This window comes from Chelonia mydas, chromosome 3 (genome assembly GCF_015237465.2).
Source record: "Chelonia mydas isolate rCheMyd1 chromosome 3, rCheMyd1.pri.v2, whole genome shotgun sequence".
Taxonomy (NCBI): Eukaryota; Metazoa; Chordata; order Testudines; family Cheloniidae; genus Chelonia; species Chelonia mydas.
This window is the reverse complement of record NC_057851.1, coordinates 45,119,324-45,137,599: the sequence shown is the minus strand read 5'-3', so window position 1 is coordinate 45,137,599 and position 18,276 is coordinate 45,119,324.

The following is an 18,276-nucleotide window of genomic DNA, read 5'->3' as shown; positions in this document are numbered from 1 at the left end:
ATCTTTCTATGCATTGGATTAAATAGGGCCTTGGGTCTCCTCAGTGGTCCCAATTCTGCTTTCACTACCCTAGTTTAAATTAGGAGCAACTCTGTTGAACTCCGCAGGGTTACATCAGAGGGAAAGCAATATAAGTTACTTCAGAATAAGCTTCTAAATAGTTAACAGATAACCATTTCAGGTACCTATAACACGACTATCACAAAATTAGTGCTTTCTCTGGACTTCATTATATATTTCACATAACTTTATTTTTATGGGAGGGGGCTTGCAAAAAAGTGTGTGTGGAAATGTCATTTTATAATCAGAGCTCATTTATTTTAAAAGCATATAATATGGTTACTTCTTTCCAGAGTATGAATGAGTGCATTAAAGTTCCAGGGATTGCCAAATGAAGACATCTGTTACACTAGCTTTAATATTTAACTATATACTATGGACAAGTGTCTAAATGGTAAGGGGGGTAAGTCATATGCAGTTAGCTGTGGTTGTTAGGGAGTATGCAGAGATATTATGGATTAGAATGGCTGAAAGGCAATTAACAGGGAGGGTACTTATAGAACCACTGGGGGGAAAATTGGTGTACCTGTTTTTTTGTATCTGCTCGCCCTGGTAATACCTCCATGATTCAAGATGCCTTATCAAACCTATTTTAGCAATGTAATAAAATAAGCACAGAGAAGGTGAATATAGCCATATTCCCATAACTAGTAGACTGAGACAAATTTTGACTACATGAGTGTCACAGTTCACTGAATAAACATGGCTGTTAAACTATCAGTAACTTGTGACCCTGAGTCTCTCTGTGAAAAGTTCAAAATGAAATGCTAAAACTTGAAATATTTTTTCATTCCATTTTGAATTGGCAAAAAGGTTCCAACCTATGAATTTTTAAAAATGTTACTTGTTTACCCCATTTTACATTTTTTGTTCAGTCAAATGTGCTCTTGTTTTCAAACACAAAACCCTAAGGTCTTCAAACAAAAATCAGCTTAGTATCAAAAAACATGGGAAAAGGTCACATTTTTATTGTGGCTATAGCTATTTCACAGAGGTTTCATGGTAGGAAAAAAAACCCAACAATCCCATTTCTGGCTTACCAAATAGTCCATCGTGATACTTCTATAAACTTTTCATACAAAATATTTTTGGGAAAAGTTTGTCGCTTCTGTGAAGTTCTAATCTCTAGCTTTCACAAAGGTCACACAGGAGGCAATGTATAAGCATATTGAACAAATCATTCTGTGTGTGGTTTACCTCCCAAGAGCAAGATGGGCAATTCCCACATATGTCATGTTTTCCAGACTGAATCTGTGCTGTATGATTTTTCCTATGTTACACATCTTGTGGTAGTAGCTCGTAAAAGTCTACAACAATGTTAGTCATTTAATAAAGACTCCTAACATTATTTGGCAAGTGCTGGGGAAAATGCAGTCTATACCATCAACAAGCTAACCCACAACAGATCTCCTTTTTGCACGCCTTTAGGGTGTTAACAAACTGCTTCTTGAACAACCTCTCACAATAAAACAAGATAGTGACAATATTAGAACATAGCAGACTTTGAAAACAGTTTTTATTTTTTATGCTCAGAAGTATTTTCTCACAAACCCAGCACCATAGATAAACATTTGTTCCATGATAAACCATTGGGTAAAACTGCATCTGCTGCAATTCATTTAAATAACAATAGCTTTTTACCAATTAAAGTATAGCAACAAGTGCATCATCAAATTCAACTCATAAAAATGTTTTTTCTTTCTCCCAAGCCATGCAAAGACTTGGTGAGCACTGGAAATGTAGCTCTCACAGAATTTATCTATTTATTTATTTTTAAGACAACTGTCAGAGGTCTGTTAACGAAGACTGCCATTAGACAGGAATGTTTATGGTCATCAGCCTTCAGGCTAGACTCATCAAAGGGATAATTCACAGTTACTTTTAAAAATGCTTTACAACTAAATGGCATTCCTGTACTTAATTTATCTACATTCAAAATGTCGACTAGTACTAGTGATTATTGCATAATCTCTGTATTTAAAGAAAGCAATCACAAATGTAGCAGTCCCACACCTATATGTCAGTCTTCTAAACCTATAGGGGCCTGATTCTATAGAATGTTTGTTTGGCATTCCTAGCCATGCAAACTGCAGAACACCACAGGTGTACCAACATTCAGGTCACCCTATTCATTGGAAAGATCAGCTAGCTGAGGCAGCCCAGGAGAAACAAAGTGGTTCCATGGCAGCAAATGTAATATTGATATAAGGATTTTTTTTTTCATGCAATGCACAATTAGCCTGTGGAACTTTATTTCTACTTGGGCTCACTGAGGGTAGGAACTTAGCAGGATTCAAAAAAAAAATTGGACATGTATATGGCTAACAAGAACATCCAGAGTTATAATAGTAAGGGTTAACAAGAACTAGCCAAAAGTTTCAAAAGAGACATAATCCCTCAGATTTTAGGATGTAAACCAACTTCTAAAGGATGGAAGGTAGGGAGAATCTGCTGGCATCATATAGTTTAACCTGGCCACTATATGTAAGCATTTTGGAAATAGCCATGATGATCCAACAAGGCTTGCATTGATTGTCACAAAGTGGCAGCCTTTCCTGTTCATATACTCGATTGATGGGATGGGCACATAAGAACTGTCGAGGGTACTGTTTGGGAAGTCCAGCTGCTCAAAAAGCCCTTACTAATCTCAGGTTTCAGAGTAGTAGCCGTGTTAGTCTGTATCTGTAAAAAGAAAAGGAGTACTTGTGGCACCTTAGAAACTAACAAATTTATTAGAACATAAGCTTTTGTGAGCTACAGCTCACTTCATGGATTGCATCCGATGAAGTGAGCTGTAGCTCACGAAAGCTTATGCTCTAATAAATTTGTTAGTCTCTAAGGTGCCACAAGTACTCTTTTTCTTTTTACTAATCTCAGGCACATTTCACAGTTGTTTAAATGCTCCTACAGCACTTGATGTATTGTCATGCACATGTCCAACCAAACAGCGCCAAAGGTGGACTTTCTAATCCCAAACTGATGCCCCATAGACTGGTAAGCATGCGAGCATACTTCCAGCTTCCCTAGGGCAATCATCAGTTTCTTCTTCACGCTAACAGGGGCTCTCATCTTAATGGTCAGGTACTTTTTAAACATTCTGCCTGTCTGACAACTAGGGAAGAAACCATACTTTGATTGTAAGATCTTTGTGGCAGGTATTGTCTTTTTATTCTGTGTTTGTACAGAGCCTTGCACAATGGGCTTTTGGTCCTTGAGTGGGCTCCTAGGCACTATGATTATACAAATAAATAATTATTATGATCCCATATTAGATATGATGGAGGTCATTTGGCATGCTTAGTGAAGTTCTCCAACATCATTCCTAAGAGTCTGCTTTCTGGTAATTAGGCCCAATAGAGTCAGAGAGCTAGATTCACATCAATTACACCAGTATACAACTGGAATAACTCTACTGAAGTCCACAGTTACTCAGTAGTGTGTGAAAGATCAGAATGAATTATATAGATGCTTACCCATAATTCCATCTACTGAATTTTGTTACTTTAGTTAGAATTTATTTATGTTTTGATTGTATAAGTGATAATAGGTTATTACTATTGCTGTACTGATGGAAGAGCATAAAAATGTATGGGATATGCCCTGAAGTGAATGGGTCATCCTGGCTTTGTGGGTAGTGAACTTTGGCAATGAAATCAAAGATCATCAAGAGGATAGAGGGTTCTGTGCCTATGACTAGAGCTTCATCCTGAGAAGCAAGCACTGTTCAAGGGTCTACTTTGGCTTTGAGTTTCCCCACTGGAGATTTGTGCCCTCTGAGGAGTGAATCTGTGAGACTAGACAGATTGGACTAGTGGCAATGCAGAGCTGATTTTGCAGTGTGGCTTGGCCAGACCAACAGTGAAAGAGAGCTGATTTCACCTCATAAAGGTGCACCAGCCTGCCAGAAGCAGAGCTGATACCCCAGGTATCTGCAAACTGTGACAGGACCTGGCAGAGCAGTTCTCTCTGAACTGGAGCAGATTGGCAAAGCAGAACCACACTTTGATGCCCTTTGACTACCACTGAGTCTAACTGGATCTGTGAGTTGGGGTTTTAGGTGGTAGGGTTTGTTGTGGGACCATGAGTTCTGGATCTCAGCAATCTGTACAATTACTTTTTGGAACTGTGGGGCTGACCAAACTCGTGAGGTACTATTGCTCCATTTTGTTTCATGTTTCCTTTGTTTTTTTTTCCCTTCCTTCCTTCCCCTCCCACCACCCCCCAAAAAAGATACTTGTGGTTTCATGTTCCCAGGGATTCTGTGTGCTTGCTAGTGGGGCAGAACCATCTGCAGAAAGGAGCAGAGAGATTCTATTTTAACTTCCCAGAGACAAAATAAGAGTATATGGCTTGAACCCCCCTCCCAGAGCCAGTTTTATTTTAAAAGACCCAAAGATTTAAAGTTGATGAAAGTTATAAACAATTGAAAACAACAGGGTCTTATAATAAAGATCAGGCAACCTAAACTATCACTGACAGCCTCTGCATATAATTTCCTTACCCTTGTTACTAACCTTTACCTCCTATTACTAAAATAGAAAAGAATCTTTTTATCTCATTTACTTTTCACTTTCTACGCTGCTTATTTACATTTTACAAGTCTTTCAGCTCAGAAAATGGAAATAAACCAGTTATTTTCCATTCTGGTTCTCACGCACTAGTATAGTGCTGCAGGGTTTGACTGGGAAACATTTCGGGAAGGAAGTCCTGGGACCAGTGATATTGGATGTGCAATAGAAAGGGTTGTTGTTGTGGGTTTTTTTGTAAAACCTACATTTTGGGCCAAATTTGACCCAGCACTGTCACTTAGGCACATATTAGGGCCAAATTATCAGGCTCAGGATGAACTGGATTTGTAATAACATTTCCAGTCAGTGTAGGTTCTCTGTTCCACCCTAATGTGGGGAAATGATGCTGTAGTCCATTCAGAACACAAACTGCAATGGCACCAAACAGTAAGAACTGGGCAGCACAGCTGGGCTAAAGCAATGTAAGAATAACAGACACAATGAGAGATGATGTTTGTGTTTAATGAACAGACAGGATAATGCGATGCAACCAAATGTCTGGAAGTATTCCATGAATACAAAGAAACAACATGGAAAATTCCAATGTGTGTACTATGGAGCAGAGGGCTTCTCTTGGCATAGGAATCATTTTTTATTTTATTTTGATTTTTTGAAATCCCCAAATTGTAAAACCCCAGAGAGTCTGTAAATTAGAGAAGGGATTACTTTACACCACCACTGAGCACTCTAAAGAGAGAGATTTTTTTGGAGAATAAGAGTTACACATGTATTAAGTCAAAGTACAAAATAGACATTCACTGTGCTCTAGCAAAAGTAACCAAACCCTTTCAAGAATAAAAAATAGATTTAGGTTTCTCAGGTTGCAGTTTTTAAATGGTTTTCCATATATTATATATATTGAGATTAATCATAATTTTAAATTGGTTAGAGGGCCCTTCAGTATTAATCAACTGATTTTTCTTAAGGAATATGTTTTTATGCCTTCCTTTCTTTGAGTCCTTGAATTTAATAATGTTGGGATTTCTGCCTCCAATGTTGGATCTGCTAAATAAATTAGAGCAAACTCAAACATTTAAAAAATGAATAAAACCCATGACAAATATATATTCAGATAGCATCAGGAATCTGATTGAATCTACCCCTTTAAACACGATGGTTCAAAATTAAGCCTGAAACTCAAGCCTTAAGCTTATCCATTGTCATTCACTATTTTTATACACTGTAATGCAGAGGTCCCCAAACTGTGGGGCGTGCCTCCCTAAGGGGCATTGAGGAACACTGGGGGGCATGGCAGGGCTGGGCTGGCCCCCAGGTCCTGCCCCATCCCCGTCCCCAGCCTCGGTGCAGCTCCGCTCCAGCCCCCAGTCTCGGCCCCTGGCTGCAGCTCTGTCCCCACTCCTGGCCCAAGACCCACTCCCAGATGTGGCCCCAGCCTTGGCCCCCTTACTCCTGGCTGCATCCCCCCATCTCTGGAACCACAGCCCCGCTCCTGCCCTAGGCTCTGGGGGAACGGGAGGCATGGACATGCTGTAATCCCATGTAATGCCAGTTAAACTCTTGAGGTCTGATTCTCAGCTTTGACCAAGCTATGCTCAGTGCAAGACCCGAGGGATGGGGCAATGGTTCCTGTTCACCATCTGTGGTAGCTCCATGAGTTTGGAGCTAGATGAGGGTTAGTTTGGCCCTCAGGAGAAGCTAAAGCAGCCTCAGTGCTACTCTAACTTACAGGAGGCTGCCCATAGTCAAGAGAGACTTACAGCCAGAAATAGCCAGAGAGTATCTGTGGTCTGACCATGACCCATTTCCCCCAATATGAGGTGACTTCGTGTATGTGTAAGAAGGGAGGTTGGCATAGAGCTCCACACCACCCAGAGAATTTTCTTTATAAAAGGAAAGTTCTGAGGTGGCTGCTCCACTGGCTTAACTGGTACTTTTTACTGGCAGAGAAATGCAAAGGGGCCTATTGTAATGGAGAATAGGGCCCTAAATATTATTTATCTTCTGCAATAGTAAGATAAAATGCAAGGAGATGAGACTAGCATCTCCTAAAAGGGGAGATATGCTCCAGTGGAATTCACCCTGCAGGGTAAAATATCACCTGGAAAATGAGTGGAATCTGAAGTCACACCTGACAACTGTGCAGTTTTAAAAATTGATGATGGGGATAATTTGTATTTTGCATTTACTCTACTAGCCCGCAGAATGCTTGGAATTTATGAAAAAGGCAGAAAAGGGACAAAAAAAAGTAACCAGCCAAGGTTAATTGTGAGGGCACGTATGTGTTTGTACAGTGCTTAGCACAGTGACACCTGTCACAGTTCAGGACAACTGCACTTGTATTTTCCCTTCATGGTCCACTGAGGACATCCACTCTTGGCTCCCAGCTCCTCAGCTGTTCCCTCCCTTGAGTGGAGACCTGTCTCTTTTTCTTGACCAGGGTTTTTCCAGGCTGCACAGTTTCCTGCCCCTGTTGTGCTATCCCCAGCAAGCCAAAGTGCGTAAACAGGCCAGCATCTGCACTTTGCTTTCTCTTCAAAGGCTTATGGACAACACAATTACCAGCCGTTATAAGGTACCACACAGCCCTTTCTAAGTAAGCACATCTACTTTTAAGGTGAAAGCATTACAGAGAAAAGATATTAAAAACAACAAAAGTTCCCATATGTGTGGTAACAGCTTACCATAATCACTCAGTCTGATGGGGCCTCAGTGGACCCAAGTCCTTCCAACACTTCCCAGGCAGGATTGCCTCCCAACCCTTGGACAAAAGTACCTGTCCATTTGCTGGATCACAAAGAAGGCCCTAAGTCAGTTTAAACTCAGGCTATTTACCCTTTCTTTGTCTGTTGGCCCAGACCAAGAGAATCCAGTCTGAGCCAGTATATGTGAGCTTCTCCAGGTGATGGTACCTCTCTAGAGATGTTGCAACCTGAGTGAATTTGTCAAATAACCCCACACTGTTCTTAATTCCTGGAGAAACCATGGTCACCCTCCTCCATGGAATTACATACACTCCCTGGCCCACAATGATACATAAACTTAAGGCAGTAAGATATCCCAAAGATGTTGCAGGAAATTGCCATATCTGTCACAGCTTGCAGCCTGACTGTGGCCGGAAGTAGCTACCACAATATAAATGTTAAATAGTAAATATATATGTACTTCTAGACTCATATGCTACAAAAGCTGCTTTGCAGATTTCAAAGAATTATTTGACACTTACTCATATACAATATCAGCTCTAGTAAGCAGTTCTTGTGGTGTCGTGCTCAGTATGATTCTGCTAACCTGAAACTGTAAACATGATATGGTGTAATGGCCAAACTGCAGATATTAATTCTGCTATATTACACATGTGGTAGGCAATTTACCATGTGCATTTAAAATCAGACAAATGAAAAATGTATCTAAAATTGATACGTTTCTATTTTCTTTATACTTGGGCGGTCCTATGGTTTACGTATGGCCACATAGGTTTTTAAAAATATTTTTAGAAAAACAAACAAATTGCACCCTAGGTGCAATCAGTTGTCAGGCTTGATCCTACACTATATATTTTTAGAGACAGCTAATAGACTCATGTGAAAGTGCTCTAGGAGTACATAATGGAAATGCTGACAGCCCCTTCACTATAGCGGTGCTGGCAAGCCAACTCTAATGCAGTGGCATTAATTAAGTAGCTGACATGGAAAACAGAGGGGGAAATTAGTTCAAGTTCAGTGGTTACTTGTTACAGTTTGTAAATGGGCGCTCCACCGTGGAGATATGTAAAATAATGCTCTTGTTAAAAGTTATGTGGAAAATAAAGGTTCTCAGCAAGCTAATTTTACTCAGCTACAAAGCACAATTTCAAACTATTCTTGTTAACCATCCACCCACTTTCCTTTCCTTCACCACCTCAGATTTACAGATAGGAGGTACAATTGCAGTTCTTTGTTTCATCCTTAGATCTCTTTACAAAATAAAGTCTGCTTTCATCCTGTTGAAACCTATGTGCTTTCCTTCATTGAGTGAAGCTAAAGGAGCTGAGGTCTTACTTAAAAAGTTTAAAGTAATCCTTTGTGTTCCCCCCCCCCACCCCTCAACCACCTCTTTGTGGTAAATATATTGTAACTGTGTGCTTTCAGCTGAATATTTCCCCCGGTAAGCGAAACAGCTAAAGTAGGCTGAAATCCTGCCCCCACGCAAGTCAATGGCAAAGCTCCAATTGACTTAGTTGGGGCCAGGATTGCATGATAGAATCACAGAATATCAGGGTTGGAAGGGACCTCAGGAGGTCATCTAGTCCAACCCCCTGCTCAAAGCAGGACCAATCCCCAACTAAATCATGTGTCCACTTTTATTGGTGTTGCTTCCTATAGCCTTGACAGAAAAATATAGTGTGAGTTATCTTGGCTCATACACATTCTGCATTAAACTACTTTTCTATTCCTCCTACAATGCTGCTTCTTTCCCCTCTCCATTTAATTCTTTCCTTTTTCTCAGGTTAGGCACAAGGGGAGGCATGGAGAGGGGCAGTGGGCTGTGCGTTTGTGGGGGGAAGATAAAGAAAGTTGCATAACCCTGAATCCATCCTGGTGCCCAATTTCTCTCCTAGATACTTACGAAGAAGGATGCTTCTTGGAATTTCCTCCATTTCCACTGTGGCCCTAAAGAAGCCAACCATGGAAATGGGCCATGTTTACAGGATTGTAGATCCTCTTCTCTGTTTGCAGGGAACTCTATTCAGCTGCAAAGTACCCCAGCTTCATAGACGCAGCAATGGATTTCCAACCTCACTCATGCAGACTTTCAGGGAGCTGGGGTATGAGTAAGGAGAGCCACCTAGAGAGTGGTGAAGCCAGGAAGGGGAGTAAAAATAATTCTGAAAATAGAAAGCAAAACAAACAAAACCCCAAATCAAACAAACAACAAAAACCAAAAGATGGTGACAATCTTTGGAATTTCAAGCTGACCAAAATAAGGGGAAGGGAAAGCAGCCATCTGCCAATCCAGCACACTGGGGTGCTCCAAGAAAAATAGTTTGGGAACTATTGTGCTAGTGCTTTGAGTGTAAGGTGAGTAGGTATGCCTGAAAACCGGGAATATTCCTGTTTTCAGTGCCTGGCCTAGTGTTCTTGACAATTTTCACAAAGGCAGCATTTCCGCCCTGTTCTTGAAGGAGCCATCAGGCTGTCTAAATGTATGTGGCCCTGCAGGTTAGCCCTCCCTATCTTCCCCAGCAGGCCTGGCATATGCTGACTTCCTGGCCTTCTTTTTCACTCCCATAAAGCCTCTTATTGATACCCCCCACACTATATGGAGGACTATATGTGTTCTCAAGGCCATACTCTCTTGTATGTGGTGTCAAATGCACCGGATCAGTGTTCAGGGCACCAAATCCCTGTATTGTGGTTGGTTGTCGGGGGTCGGGTAGAATGGTTGCATGGCAGTTTTGCTTGACTGATGGAGAGGGGGCGAGGGGAAGGGAGCGCTGAAAATGTTTTCTGTTCTGGACAGCAAATCGCCTATGGCTGGCCATTCACAGAACAGCAGGGAGGGAAGTTAGGGGATGTGATTTGTTTGACTAAGCAGGAGGAAGGTATTCCCTCTTTCTCTCCCCCCACCCCGTCTCTTCCCCTGCCTTTCAGTTATCAGAACCCCCCCCCCCCACATACACCTTCCTGAATCTGCCACCAACACCCCCACCCCGCCCACCCTCTTGTCATCCCCAGGACCATTATCCCTTTTTGTACTCAGCATTCGTCTATACTAGAAACACTACAGTGGCACAGCTGCAGTGTGGACACGTATTACAGGAATGGAAGGGGTTCTTCTATTGCTGTAATAAATCCACCTCTCCAAGAGGCTGTAGCTAGGTCCACAGAAGAATTTTTCCATTGACCTAATAGGGTCTATGCTGGGACTTAGATCTGCTTAATTGCATTGCACAAGATGTGAAATTTTTCAGAGCCCTGAGTTACGTAGTTAGGCCATAAAGTAATGTAGACCAGCCTTTGGTAAATCTTGTCCTCTCTTCAGCTTTTGCAGCACATTTCTGAAATCCATGTTGTAAGAGTGTATTGTGGGGGTTAAACCTTAATAAACTACCTCTTTGTAAGCTTTTCCCTTCCGAAGTAGACTCACAGAGCACTTTGACTTTATTCACAGATAAGCTACTTCATAGCTCTGGCTTTTAAAATTCATGTAGGCTCTGATTCTGCTAACACTTCCAACTGTGCTTAACTTTAAGCACATGAGCAGTCCCATTGAGGCCACAGTCTGTCCCTTCTCCTTTCGCTGATTCACTTCCTAATTTTTTTGCCTATTCTCTTCCCTTCCTACCACCTTGGTCCCCAAGAGCACCTGCCCTGAGAAGCCATTGCTTCTAGCATTATTGTGCACTGCTCACCACCACTACACTCGGACCCTGGTATTAGCTTCCCTACTCACAGAATCATCCTGAAGGCATCTGCAAGGTCACCTGTATGCAGAAAACACTTAAAGACCCCAAAGGCAAATACCTGGGCTAACTCATTATGTTGTTAGTGACTGTTTATGCCTGTATAGCTGTCATTATGTTAATGACTCATGCAAAGAAGACATTCCCCCCAGCACCTTTTATCTTGTGAAGTTACAGGGATCAAAAATGCAAAAGGACTCTGACATTTTCTGAGCACATTTTGGGGATTTAACCACCTCACTCCCATTGATAGAGAAGTTAGATCTTATCACACACTTATCAGAACTTACTACACACACTAGGAAAAGCAGTAAAGGTTTATCTTATAATTGTAAAATAGCATTTTTCAGCTTATTCTTAGAATAAAGCTTTGATAAGCATATATAAGTTATGTGACAGAACCTTTTTAGACAATGAGTTGTTCAGGGTCACACTACTCCCCATTCCCGGGCATCTGGATTTTGGGGTTTAGATCTGGTGAAGATCAGATTTAGAAAAAAGTTCTTTTTGGAGAGGTTTTCAGATTTACCAAAATATTATTACCACTTTTGTTTAAAAGTTGCAGGAAATGTGTGTGTGTGTGTGTGTGTACACATATATATATAGTATATAACAATATAACATGCACACCCAGAGATATTAGATGTGTGAGTGTTGAAGCAAATGAATCAGGGACAAAACCAAAACTTGGATTTGTTCCAATCCCAATCTTAGTGATATTACTGTGTTGGATGTATCTCTTGGTACCTGCATTATGCCTTTTGGAACCAATGGTATTATTTATCTCTCCTTCTCCTGAGCACCAAATTCAAACCAAAATGCTGGTTAACAGTCTTGAGCAGCAGTACTTAGAGTATGGTATATAAACTACCAGAGGACTATAGAGTCCTCATGGTGGCCTGCAAAATTAAGAATTTGGCAAGCTGCACAGTCATGATTGGGAAGTGCAGCTGGTTCAGGAGAGGATCCCTTTCTCACAAAGTGGTCTGAAGAATGTAAACATCAGGGGAGCAACTGACAGACAGCATGAGAACGTGAGTTTTCACTGAATTTCCAAAATACCTTTGTCAAGATCTGAAATAGTCATTAACATACCTCACCTGTCCCAGCCCTAAATGTAAATTTGAATTCTTTTCACCATAGTAATCGACACAGCATCTTTAATCTTCTCTCTTGCATTTTTAACAATCATTCTTTTCTCAGTGAGTTGGGAGAAAGACACTGTGTAGTTTTCTATTGAATGTCAGTCTAAATGTTCATAATAATGACATGATAAATTAACAGCTTGCCTTTCAGTGATTTCATCTGACTGGAGACTCAAATGCCCATGATAGATAATTGTGGATTGTTTGTGTAGCCTACCAGGATAGGCAATTTCTTAAATGCAACAATTTCCCTAATGCTGTATGTTGAGTTAACTACAGGAGGTTGTGCTTTGAGGGACTGAATAGCTGAAGTGATTAGTAATTGAATTTAGAGATGTCCCGCTTTATGTCACCAGTTCAACCCCAGCCTGGTTTGTTAATGATTGGATGAGGTGGTTGTTTAGGCAACTATGCTAAATGATCTACTGGCCATGGTTCAAGCCAGGAGTCTGTGTTCCCCCAATCACCACACCAGTTGGTGTTAATTAGTACCCTTAGTAACAGTTTCAGCAAGGACACCAGTGAATGGAGTTGAATATCCAATACCCCTGGCTCTATCTAACCAAGCTTCCACAACTGTTCTCATCACTGCAGTATCTTCAATACCAGTCACGTAATTTAGAGATTAAGCACATTCACAGTCCTGAGCCCGGAAAATAAAAATAACAATGTAAAATAATATCAAGAAGCCCTTATTTTTTAACAGCAATTCAAAATACATGGACCAAAGGGTTGGGAGCAGGGGAAGAGAAAAACATCATTGCCTCTGTTCGTCTGCCATGTTATTTTTTTAATGTACCAAGCAACACCCATTTAAAAGTTACTGTAATATCTCTACTAATTATGCTGTTTTTTTGGAAGTGTATATTTTCCTGTTCTCCCCCACGATCATCTTTGAAGCAGGAGGAGGTGGGGTGTGAATTACAGAATGAAACAGGACCTTGTCCAGGTTGCAATGTGAATTTACAATTCATTCCGCAATTTTAGGAACAAGCTTGCCAAACCCTGGCTACCTTTATGCAGAAAGTGCAAAGACATACTCTTTGCAAAGTACAATATTTATTTTGGTCCTGGTAAATAGCTGTGTTTTGACAACTGAATCTAATCTTTGCTCTGTTTTTTGTCACATTAGCTATAATGGCAGCTAGTGAAACCCTATCATTTCCTACTGATATTTCAGAATTAAAATCCAAGAGTAAAAAAATCCAACAATTTGTTTTTCAAGAAGTTGTGGGGTCTAAGTTATGCAATTTAGCTGCTCTCTCAAGTAGTGGGCAGTAATCTTGTCCTATCGGAATCTCGGGGAAGAAGGAGGATCATACCCTCCCCAAGTCACTCCGTACACAGGGTACTATGAAGATTGCACTCCTGACACTGTATTACCATCTCTGTTCATGGAAGGTGATATTAAGGCTGTGTGTTTGAACATTGGTAGAGAGCTTTCTGCGAGCATTCCTACAGGACACTTAGTTATGGACATAATTCAGTAAAGCACATAAGCAGGGGCTATAAGAATGAATGGGGCTATAAGAGCTGGCCTCATCCTGTCAAAGAATAGAAACAGCCCCATGTGACTTAGGTGACCAATCCCAGTTGAGCCACGCAGTTTGACTACCAGATTATCAAAGGTTTCAGAGTAGCAGCCGTATTAGTCTGTATTCGCAAAAAGAAAAGGAGTACTAGTGGCATCTTAGAGACTAACCAATGTATTTGAGCATAAATTGGTTAGTCTCTAAGGTGCCACTAGTAATGAATTATCAAAGAGCAGTCCCTACATTAAACAAAATTTGCAAAAAGTTTTGTCAAATACTTTCAAATAGAGCATACATCTGCAAAAACTGTAATCTTCTCGGGGACATTTTGTGACTAGGAAAAAAGATGAAATTGTTCATTGTAAATTAATTTTCTTATGTCTGTTGTTAATGAAGAAAATGTGAACAAAATGGTGTGTAAACCTTCTTTCGCTATATATTAATATGCATTTAATTCATTCATTTCAACTTCTGGGAGGTGTCTGTCCCTTAATTTAAGAGCTTTTACAATTACCAGGGCCAAAACTAACATGCCACTATGTGCCAGATGTAATGACCATAGAAAACCACAACAATACTTGCCCATGATAATAGCAGGATTCAAAAAAGGATTGGACATTTGTTTGGGTGACAAGAACATCCAGGTACAATAGTAAGGATTAAAAATAAACAAGATTTTGGAAAGGACATACATCTTCATGCTTCAGGACATAAAGCAACTTCAAGGTTTTAAGATCTTCAAGTCAGAGACAATCTATTTTAGGTCTGCAATGTGCCTATCATAATAGAGCCAAATTCTTAGGTGGTTCCAGGGCACTACCTTAATAAACACAATAAATGTGTAATAAACACAGTAAATATATAATAATGAATGGGAGTCAGGAAACTTCCCATATGAGTCAGTATGCCACATTTGCCTACTACTGGGTTTCTTTACAGCCCAATCAAGTATCTGGTACTAGGAACTGCTGAAGACAAGATACTGGACTAGGCAGCCAACTGGTGTAATCCAGCATGGCACTTCCTATGTTCCTATCAATAATAAAGCTTGTGTCTGACGACCCCATATATCAGCCTACCTCTTTGCCAATAAAATGATCAGTTTTGCAGCACATCCTGAGGCACTTCTGATGCTTACAACTATACTATGGAGTCAATAGATTAGATTACATTTTGTGTATTGGCGTGCATGCTGTGAATGTAATATTTTGATTCTTCTCAATAGAGAAAAGATTTGAGAACAGCCATTAGCCTGTTCAGCAATGTACTGAATATTGTTTAGATGTTTGCAACTGATCACTGAGCAGTTTTCAGAGTAGCAGCCGTGTTAGTCTGTATTCGCAAAAAGAAAAGGAGTACTAGTGGCACCTTAGAGACTAACCAATTTATTTGAGCATAAGCTTTCGTGAACTACAGCAGACAACTGTTTAAAATGGCTTCAAAAATGCTATGGATATTGTTTCTTTAGCTTTTTCTTCACTTTTGTAAGAGAAACTACAGTCATGTCACTTTCCTTGGACAGCAAACAAAGTAAGAAAGGCATCATGTTATATAATTAAGAGCACAGTAAATGGGAAGATGTCAAAATGGTGATGTCAAAATGCAACAACTCTTACAGCAGATGGCCTAGATCTTCATATGATAATCCCTATTCTTTTGTGCATTTTTATCATCACTGAAATAATTTAAAAGAGTTGACATTTAAATTGTCCACTCCTATGCTTCAGAGATATACCCCAATGACATAAATGCAAACACAAGGTTGCAGATGCCATGAAAAAATAGCTGCTCACTGAGTCCATGGCAGACAAATCTGACTGACAGTTTGTTACAAAGAGGTGCCGGGTGTTGAAAATTTTGTTAAATTCTCTATCGTAATGGATGTCCATGCAATGGTCTGTGCATCCACTCAAGTGAATGTCAAGGGGTACTTTTACATCCGTTACCATTAATGGTATTTATGCTAGTACTTTAAGTGGAGTGACCAGAAAAGGTGTTATAATCATATGTGTTGCTTGTATTGGAAGTAGAGCACAGGCTTGTTTTAATCATGTGCTACAAAAACAGGTTACAAAAGAAGTCCTCTCACCCGACTTTCTACTTAGACACTACAACTTCACCTTTGCAGGGCACCTTAGGAGACTAGGTCCTCATTAATGTTCCGAGTTTATTTGATGTCCTGTTCTTCAGAAGTGGCTGTTCCAGAGCAGAGATATAGTATATGACTATAGGTGAGGTGTAACTGAGAAGAGATGGGAGGAGTTTCTCAGTGTGTGTGTCAGAGGTTAAAGGGGAGATAAAGTATCAGAAGGCCTGAAAAAATGCCTTCACAGATGTATATTAATAGAAATAAGATGGAAACTGTCTGGTATTTTCTCTTTTTAATCTCAATTTTTGTTGCTGTCATTTCTCATTTATTTCACCAAAGGCTGTGCTGGCTTGTAACTTACTTTTTATATTAAAAGAAAACAAAAGAGGCACCATTAAGGGGCTCCCAATGTACTTTTTAATAGGGAAAAAAGAAGTTATAGCAATCTCAACAGCAGATGAAGGCTGTTGAAGCCTGTAGCTGTGACAGTGCTGGTGGGAAAGTCTGGAACAGCAGGGAGGAAAGTGGAAGCCAGGAAACCTAACAAGGAATTCCAAACAGTATCATAACTTCCCCGCCATTTTAATAATATATTATGATTTTGTTTGTTTCTTAGGGCTATGTGAACTAGAAAGTAGCCTCTGCAGCTGCCAGCCTACAGAAACTTTGAAAGAATTCCCTATCATGCAACCATAGAGGTTTTCCATATTAATAACTGTGTAATACCACTTGAGGCATTAAATGGGCCACCCACAATTTCCCCTCTTCTTGTGGGTGGAGTCACAGATTCTACCCGCTGTGGCAATTGGGATCATGGGTGCAATGAGATGCACAGTGTCTCTCCTGAATTTCTATGGTAGGATGGATTATTTCCTGTTGGGCTGATATTCACTCAGACAGACACTGTTACAGTGTAATGATTCAGTACCGATGAAGAAGGAAGTGCACCACCTACCAAAGCCCTTGTAACAGTAGAGGCCTTGAGCCTGTGGCTGACTCTTTGGTCAGATAGGGCCATGCACATGCCTGGCCAACCGTCTCTAACTGTGTGCCACTGTCTGCTGTGTATAATACACACTGGGACTCTCTGGGACTTTTAAGCCATGGTCCACTCTGGAGAAATTGAGCTACAGTGGGGGCCACAAGATGGCTTTCTAGTTGGTTCAGGTCTTCCAGAGTCTCACTGGTAATTCTGCCATCTTTTCTAAGGGGGCATCACATGTTCCCCTCTCTGCCCAGCTATCTTTGCTGCCTAAGTACAGAAATGGGGGTGGGAGGCTTGTCCCTGCTTTTCCCTGTCTTTTGTTACATAGCTAGCATTTGTGGAGCACTAGTGGGAGCAGTAATTATGTTCAAAAACAGACAATAGCCAGGTCTGTGTCCTCTAGCCATTTGCATGCCCGGTATTTTCTCCTCATGAAGGTACGTATACACTGTCATCAAGTCCCCTCTCATTCTTCTCTTGATAAATTAAACAGATTAAACTCTTTCAGGGCTTGTCTACATGGAGACTTGAGGTGTGGCAAGCCAGGATCTAAATCTACAGTGCACTAGCTTGCTATGCATTAACTAGCCATGTGGACCCTACTATCTGTTTCAAACAGCAGTATATTAAAATGTTTTGTGTGAATGGTCCCAGTTTATCAAGCAATCCCATTCACAGACTACCCTGTCCTCATCATTATTTACAACTCTGCCAGTCATTCTGTGATCCACAGATTTGCCTGGAAGCCAGGGAGGGAAACCATGGGTAGAGGGGAGACGGGCTGGGAGCCAGTAAGTGCAAGGAGACTGGGACTGGATGAGGAGCTGGAGGAGAGGGGTATGGCTGGGGAAGAAGACTGAGACCCAAAGGAGGAGGATGGAAATAGATGAGGGAGAGACAGACCTGGTGGAGTGCCAGAGTGCAGTGGGAGGAATAGGACTGGTTGGACAATGAGACTGAGACAAGGAGCTGGAGGTTGCGGGGAGACACTGAGACTGGATAAGGAGCTCAGAGAGGGAGATTGGAGCCAGTGGGAATGGGGCTGTGGTGGTGGTGATGAAAGGCAATTGGAGGCCCAGGTATGGGCAGATATAGACCAGATGAGGATCCAGGAGCGGGAGAACTGGGACTGGCTGGGCAAGGAGCTGGGGAGTTGAGGGAGGAGATTGGCAATGGCTGGACAAGGAGATTAGGACTGAGAGTCCAAAGGTGTGAGACTAGGGCCTTGTCTACACTATGAAATTAGGTCGAATTTTATAGAAGTCGGTTTTGTAGAAAGCGTTTTTATATAGTCGATTGTGTGTGTCCCCACACAAATGCTCTAAGTGCATGTAGTCGGCAGAGTGTGTCCACAGTACCGAGGCAAGCGTCGACTTCTGGAGCGTTGCACTGTGGGTAACTATCGCACAGTTCCCGCAGTCTCCACCACCCATTTGAATTCTGGGTAGAAATCCCAGTGCCTGATGGGGCTAAAACATTGTCAAGGGTGGTTCT